Here is a 9191-nt window from a genome sequence, read left to right as displayed (position 1 = left end):
AACAACACTGCTAACAGGTTTTGTAAAGTCTCATCATAAAATTTAATGGAATCAGCAATATTTGTGAGAGGTCTATAGGTATCTAACTTCTTTAGAACATCGGAAGAAAGAACCGTTTTAACTGAATTAAATAGTCACTCCTGTCTATTAACAATTGTGCATGAACTGTTGATTTTACATGTATGTTTTTATTTGAATACTTTCTCTCTCAATATAACCTAATATATAAATGAATACATAACAGAGGTAAGCAGTATTTCTTTTATATAATTGTTCAAAATATAGAAATGTTAATGCTAATTCGAGGGGAGGCATATTGTCTACCATTTAAGAAAAGAAAAAGAAAAAGAAAAAAAAAAAAAACAATAAAAAACTTAGATTTTTTGTTAATATTTTTTGTAAATGTTACATTATTTGTATAGTTTATTGTATATTTATTATTGTTGTTTAGTAGCAATCCGATTGTTTGGATATAATACTTTAAAATATCTTATTCTTGTAACCCTTGCCGTTGATAGATATATTTACGACTACGACATTGTTATCAAAGGTAGAATAAAAACTACCATAGAATATGAATTTTCCACGAGAAACCTTATTACAGAAAATATGGTGATAACGACTTGCAATTCTTTTAAGCATTTAAAAGTCTGTGATTTCTATTACATGCACCCTGTAAAATTAAATTTTGTGTTTTTCGCATGGTAAAAAAACGACCGAATCTATCCTGACAGCTAGCGTCCTGATTCTCCCGAATGCGGTCCGACAAAGATCAGATAGTGACCAGACAATGAACATACACAGGACATTGTTACGATTTTGATCTGATACCGCAGAATCTGTCACAACTGTGTTCCGACTTAACTGAATCGGATGAGTTTCCAGAATGTTACGGGACGCACCTAACTATCGGGAGTGCTTGGCCGACCTCTCCGGACCATTCCCGATCCGTAGGAATCTGTTACGAACGTATATAACTGCGTTCAGACAATGATAGGACATTCCAGTTCATTGAGGATAGTAATCAGACAATGATAGGACATTCCAGTTCATTGAGGATAGTAATCAGACATTTTGATATCCTCAGTGATCTGGAATGTCCTATCATTGTCTTAACGAAGTAATTTACGTTCGTAACAGATTCCTACGGATCGGGAAAGGTCCGGAGTGGTCGACCAAGCACCCCGACAGTTAGGTGCGTCCCGTAACATTCGGGGAAACTCAATCGATTTTGCCTAGTCGGATTACAATCGTGACTGTCATGACAGATTCTGATGTATAGAATTAAAATCGTAACAATGTTCTGTGTTTTCTGGACGTTGTCCTCTGGAACGTGCATGATCTGGATAAATTTGTCATTGCTGTATTTTTGCCGATTGAGTCCAGATTGCATCCAGATCTTGCCGAATGCGAACCGTCTTTGCCGAAACCGTTCCGGAATAGTCCAGTTATTAATACGAAATTCGGCAATAATACCCACGTCAGAGTCCCGACAATTACAGAACACAATACGACTGAGTCCAGACAAAGCCGTGTGCAATGCGGTACATCAGAGTGTGATAGGATTGCGTTCCGACAGTACCTAATCGTCCCGAATATGGCGACAGTTTTCTAACGTACATCTTCCGTCAGCGTCGGTTCACTGTCTGGTCACTGTCTGATGTCTGTCGGATCACATTCGGTAGAATCGGAACGCTGTCGGGACAGATTCGGTCGTTTTGTTCCATGCGAAAGATACAAATCGGATAAGAAACGGATTGAGAACGGGATTATCGGGACAAATTCGGTTGAAAACGGCTGAATTTGGACGCTTCCGGAACAATATTTGATTGTTTTCGTGATTCAATAAATGTTTTTACAAATTTTAATTAAAGTTTGAATTTCCAGACACGATTCACAGGATCTTGATCAGACTTTTAACAAATTTTAATCGGGAATAGTCCGGTCAAGGACGGCAGTAAAAATCGTGAATGTGTGACCCCAGCTTTTTAAAGGATGTTAGACAAATTAGGCAATTCAATGTGTAAAGCGGTAGCAAACGTTTCTGGGAATTGATGATTTATAAATCCCTCCCTCGATTGCTTGGCTATCTTGTAAAGTTCTTTTTATAACCAATAGAGTGATATTATCTTTCATTATTGGCAATTTGCTGTTAATCGTTTGATACTTTCTGATTTTCATTATCTATAACGAACAAATACTGACGAAAAATAGTCATTAAAAAGTGAGGTTAATCCAATTATTCGGTATCTAGTTATTTTGTTTTAGTACCAGGAAGTCGATGTCTCTATTCCTGGTGGACTGCAAGTTAACAAGAGTCTCAAAGCCAGTAACCGCGGTCCTGTGTGTAATTTGAAAAAAAACTCAGTTGACAAAAAATATAAAATCCGATGAATTGGAAAGTTATCCCTCGATACAAATGAAGTTCTTTAGAGCTTTGGTTCTGCAAAGCTTTTTTTATTGTTCCTCAACGTTTTACACGTCGGTTTCCAAGCGAGTTGTAACAAGAAGTTTGTTAACAAAGTTGTTTTTCTAAAATGATTAAAAATTTGAAAAAAAAACTTTGTTAATTTATGTATCATTGTCATTTTGCTTAGTTTCTTTTGTTATCTATTCTGACATCTTTTAAACTGAGTTTTACTGTGCGTACTGCTGTGTGTTTCTTTATTATACATTTGCTAGAGGTATAGGGGGAGGGTTGAGATCTCACAAAACATGTTTAAACTCGCCGCATTTTTGCGCCAGTCCCAAGTCAGGAGCCTCTGGCCTTTGTTAGTCTTGTATGTTTTTTAATTTTAGTTCATTTATATGTTTTGGAGTTTAGTATGACGTTCATTTTCACTGAACTAGTACACATTTTTATTTAGGGGCCAGCTGAGGACCACCTCCGGGTGCGGGATTTTCTCGCTGCGTTGAAGACCCATTGGTGGCCTTCGGGTGTTATCTGCTCTTTGGCCGGGTTGTTGTCTCTTTGACATATTCCCCATTTCCATTCTCAATTTTATCAATATGAGATTTTTTAAAGACCGATAGTCCTTTAAAACGACACATTCGAGTCTTATAACTATTTGTTCTTTTTGATAATCACACATGATTCGCACAATTTGGTTTCTCTTAGTAATTTAAGAAAGCTCTTTTATTAAGCAATCTTTGAAGTGTTTAGTTTTTAGTTTAATTACGAACAATTATGTTCATAGCTATAGGTCGATTGTTTTTTTCTTTTTCAAACCTCTAAAAAATGATAGTATAATTTTGTTTTCTGTCCAGTATTTGGAGCTAAATACACTAGTCTCGATTTTGAACTCTTCAAAATTAGACACGTTCTCCGCTAAGAACGCTATTAATTATCAGCTCGCAAGAAAACTTTCTCTGAAATTAATTCTATCAAAACTTTTAATTTTTAAACCCAATACACCACCATTCCCCATGTGAAATTGAAAAATCGTCTAAAAGAAATAATCCACAATGCTTTTCAATGTAAATATTGTAGCATACGCTATAGATTTATTGCTTTTGGATACCATACGGCATATTTTGTTAATAGTGAACAGAAAGGTAAAACATGCTTCACAGAGGAACTAGTGATCAGTATGCTGGAGTTTCTTATTGACAAAATATTTGTTGAATTTGGAGGTAGACTTTTTCAACAAATTGTCGGCATTCCTATGGGAACGAACTGTGCGCCTCTCCTTGTCGACTTCTTTTTATTTTCATATGAGTCGGATTTCATTCAGACACTTGTCAAAAACAAGAAGATCAAAGACGCCAGGTCATTTAATTTCACATTCAGATATATTGATGATGTTCTTTCCATGAACAATCCAAACTTTTCTGATTTGGGTTCCATTAATATATCCTCCAGAACTAGAAATTAAAGAAACAACAAACACGGCTTCATCTGCCTTATTTTTAGACTTATACCTCGAATTTGACATAAGCGGTCATCCTAGTACCGGAATCTATGACAAATGAGACGATTTTAATTTTGAAATTATAAATTTCCCCCACCTAAGCAGCAATATACCAACTTCGCCTGCATATTGGATATACATTTCCCAACTCATTCAGTATTCAAGAGCATGTAGCTGCTACTCAAACTTTATAAAACGTCACAACTGTCCGAAAGTTGATGAATCCAGGGTTATATCAAAGAACGTCTCGTCCTTTTTCTAAAAAAGTTCATCGGAAGATACTAAGACCTTGTTGATAAATATTCCGTATAAACTTCACACATAATACATGATGGTCTTGAAGTATAGATTCTAGGTACTGACGTTGTTGAACATCTTAATTACGTCTGATAGTGTTTTTATTTGTCTTTGTATATATTGTTAACCTTTACGGTTGAGTCCATTTTTGGTAATATACTTTTGGCGTGGCTCGGTTTTTATACATCCCGCCATTGAGTTATTGTGCTATGGTCATTTTTTGTATTCTTGTCTTTCATTTTTGCTTATGTACTTTGTCTATAGAATGTCTACATGCCATTTTGTTTTTCTTTGTTAAAATAGTTATTTCTTTTTATAGTGATTAAGATTATAACATAATGTTGACGGCTGTACATCAAATTTTGACAATTTTACCTATTATGTCAGTTTGTTTTACTCACACATTGTTGTCAATATAATGGAATTCTATGCGATTGATCTATGTTCTATAAGATCTATAGTTTTGTGCAAAATATGTTATAAAAGTTTTATGAGAACAAAATCTAAATGTACAATCTTCATTTTAATTTTCTTTTTGCTATATATATCACAGGAATACGTTTGCGTGTATGCTCGGAGCTCGACCACAGAAGTTCAAGAAACAAATATCAAAATCATAAGGATAAAGGAAAACACTCTAGCGATATTACGAAACATATATGCATTATAAGTTAGATTCGATATATATAGGACTGCACACTATACGTAAGAAACGACATAAGATCAGACATATTAAAACATTAATTTACAGATATCTATAATAGCATACTATTGCATGAATTATAGTTCTAAAGCATAGAAAACCTATAACATTACAAACGTATGTGCAACAATCTAGACAATTATGGCATGTTATTGGTTGCAAAAATGTGATATTTTTCATTGAAATGCAATATCCTTTATTTAATTGATATATTTCTTCATTTAAATGCAATATTTTTTTATTTGAATGGTATATTTTTTCATTTAAATGGTATATTTTTTCATTTAAATGCAATATTTTTTATTCAAATGGTATAATTTGTAATTCAAATGCAATATTTTTGTATAGTATTTTTTTTATTTATATGCAATAATTGCATTATAACGCCATAAGGTCAAATTTGCAACAACGTTTGTGATTGGTCGGTAATCGTTTGGATTTCTCCCCTTTCTTTCTAAACATAAGTGACCAAGAATTAAAAAACGCGTCAGAATATCGCCCCTCAAACTAAATCTGGCGTTCGTGCGAGTCCTGCACTGGCTGTTTAAATCTTCTGGTCCTAACTATTATTTCTATTGCAAAATTTCGATGGTCAAAACGTTCGGACCACAACTTTTCAAAAACTTTCATTGTATATGGATCTATATGCAAGTATATCGTTTTTTTTTAAATAGATTAGACGGCACCGTTGGTTTTCCAGTTTGAATGGTTTTACACTAGTCATTTTTGGGGGGCCCTTTATAGCTTGCTGTTCGGTGTGAGCCAAGGCTCCGTGTTGAAACCGTACTTTGACCTATAACAGTTTACAAATTATGACTTGGATGGTGAGTTGTCTCATTGGCACTCATACCACATCTTCTTATATCTATATACAATGTAAACCAGACGTTTCTCAGGCTGTTTTAATAAATTCTTTGCCGCGCGTTGTGTACTGATTGATACTTCAGTCTGGGAGAACAAGATTTATTTCAGTACTAGTTGTTATTAGCTTTGAGCAAACTTCCACTGAGTAATTGAAAATACTCTAATGTCGGTGCTTTGTGTCTATTGTCTTAATGTTAGTTTTTTGTGTGTGTCTCGTACCGATCTTTTGACTAATTGCAACTGATTAGTGCAGGTTGTTCTTTTATTGTACTGTTACACCACTGTCCCAGCTTCGGGATGGATTGAGTGCTCACAAACATGTTGTTGTACTGTTACACCACTGTCCCAGGTTAGGGAGAGGATTGGGATCCCGCTAACATGTTTAACCCTGCCATATTCTGTATGTATGTGCTTGACCCAAGTCAGGAGCCTGTAATTCAGTAGTTGCCGTTTGTTGCTGTGTTATACATATTTGTGTTTCGTTCATTTTTTGTACATTAATTCGGCCGTTAGTTTTCTCGTTTGAATTGTTTTACATTTGTGATTTCGGGGCCTTTTATAGCTGACTATGCGGTGTAGGCTTTGCTTATTGTCGAAGGCCGTACTGTGACTTATAGCTGTTGATTTCTGTGTAATATGGTCTCTTGTGGAGAGTTGTCTCATTTGCAATCATACCACATCTTCGTTTTTATATCAACCCTACCATATTCTTTATTTGCCTGTCCCAGGTCAGGAGCCTGTAATTTAGTGGTTGTCGTTGGTTCATGTCTCGACTCATATTTGATATTTTGTAAATTGTTTTGTTATGTATAATAAGGCCATTAGTTTTTTTCGTTTGAATTGTTCACACTTTTCATATCGGGCCTTTTATAGACGACTCAGTTTACAGTATCAGGTTTTTGTCATTGTTGAAGGCCTTACGATTGTCTATAATTGCTTACATCCTCTTCATATTTGAACTCCGGTGGATAGTTACCTTATTAGCAATCATATCCCATCCCATCTCTTCGTTTTTATATTATATACCTGACTTCTAAATTCGTGTTTTCCTGAACAAGCATGAAATATTTGTCACTGGGCGTTAAAAATTAGCAACAAACAATCAATCAATTTAAAATTGTGTTAAATAATTGGAAAACCATTTGATATTTATCTATTTGTTGGGGTGGGGGACCGAAGGATTTCATATATGAATATGGTTGCCTGGTAAGAGCTGAAAAATAGGCATGATTAGCGACAGATTAAAATGAATAATAATACCCTCTCTTCCCTTCCCCATCCTTCATCTATAAATTTAAACTGACCACCACGGAATAGCCCAATAGTGTTCAAAGTAGCGTTAAACACCAATCAATCAAAATCCCTTCCCTAGAATATCAAATAATCGTCCCTTAACTGTTATTGTCCGACGATGTAGTTCTTATATTTATCCAGCTTATCGTCCTACAGGGATGTCCTACTAAGGCTGTCATACCATAAAAACGTGTATAACACAGCTCACATTCTAATATATCTGCATTCATAAATTTATTAGTCATTTAGACTAAACGACGCCATATGTTTGTTATTAGCCTCTGCCGTCTAAACAACCTATAAAAAAAGAATAGGTGGAAGAGAGCCAGAAGATCTTCCCAATGCAAAAAAAAACCAGAAATGGACTTCTTCTGGCTCACTACCGAAGAACAAAAAAAAAACGCGCCCCATTGATATGTTTTAAAAACGCCTTATCCCTACCCTTTTTTCCCAAAAATTGGCATTGTTAAATATATATACATATATATAATCATCATTACAATGCTATTGTATTTTAATAAGACCTACTTTATTACATGATCTGGGACTAATGACATCTATCTATAAGTCCAAGCATACAGTAAATTATTATAATATGAATATGTTTCTTGTTTTAATAACCACATATGATGCTATGCATGAGTCACCATTTATCAGTTTGTTTTCGATCTATGAGTTTGACTGTCCCTCTGGTATCTTTCGTCCCTCTTTTATCAGGACAGGAATTGAGTTTACATAGAGAGAACAATGTACAAAAAATAGATAAGGGGCGGGACCAAACCTATAGATAACATAATAAAGAAATTATGAAATATAAAGAATACGTTGATTGTTTTTTGGTTGCCTTATGTCCAGTGGCAAATATTTCACGCATGTTTAGGAAAAATATAATAGAGATCAAAGGATAAAGAAAAGAGTGAAATGGTAAAAACTAAAAGATTTAGAATTATAGAAACGATCTTTGATCTGAACCCCCTCCCCCCTAGACACCGAGGTTCTGGATCCGCCCCTGTTAAATGTATCTTATTATATACATTTTGTACGGGTCTAGATAATAACTAAACGTACAATCCTACAATTTGTTGGATACAAATCATTAGAGATTTGTATCTAATTATATTATATACTGTGTCACAAAATAAAGTTACTTGTATACCCCCCTTTTCCCAATGCAGTATTGAAAAGTAAATCGATTAAAAGTCCTGAAGAAAAAAATATGTTTTGAAATATGCCCTGCATACTTATTTATGCAAAGACATATAGTAGTTATTGAACTACTGTGGGGCTTGAAAAAAAATTCTATTTAAGGTATTCCGAGATGGGAACAGTTAAAAAAGCTCAGCAACGAATCCTAAATGTAAAATGATATGCGGTATAAGACATGAGAGCACATATTTTAGATAGCCCAACATATGAAGTTCACGCCTTCATATACAGTGTACGTCCTATGTCATAGGACTATTGTTGTAACATGGGTTAGTAACTGGTTCCAATTTATCCCGAATTGTCTTTATTAAAGAATTAGTTCCGGAGTATCACAGCTCAGGTCTCTTCTTGTGGGTCTCTGTGATCTGGTTCTGCTGTCGTAATTAGGTGATTTTTTTTCTACATGTAGCAAAAAAGAGGGGACTTAGTCCAAATAATTATAACGTCCTGGAAGGCTTTTTATTCTTTTTTATGTTTGCCTTCCTGCAATGTCTCTGAAGATCAAGAAAAGTAAAAAATGATATAGCATCAGAGAACGTCATGATTACATGTATCTGGACTTAGAGGGGGGAGGGGGAAGGGGGGGAGGGGTTTTTTTCAGAAAGGGTTTTCATTGGAGGCGTTTTTGCCATGCACGCAGGTATCTGTTTCTATCCATGAACAGGTTGTGTGTCAAATTAATTATTATTACATGTCACTCGCATTTTTTGCTCGACCTGGCCATTATTGGCATTAACAGCCAGTGCACGAACTCGCACGAACTCGCACGAACGCCAGACTTAGTTAGAGGGGTGATATTCCGACGCGTTTTTTTTAATTCTTGGTCACTCATGTTTAGAAAGAAAGGGAAGAAATCCAAACAATTACCGACCAATCACAAACGTTGTTGCAAATTTGACCTTGTGACGTCAAAGAAT

Source organism: Mytilus californianus, unplaced genomic scaffold, assembly GCF_021869535.1.
Source record: "Mytilus californianus isolate M0D057914Y unplaced genomic scaffold, xbMytCali1.0.p SCAF_2, whole genome shotgun sequence".
Classification (NCBI taxonomy): Eukaryota; Metazoa; Mollusca; class Bivalvia; order Mytilida; family Mytilidae; genus Mytilus; species Mytilus californianus.
Note: the sequence above shows the minus strand (reverse complement) of the source record.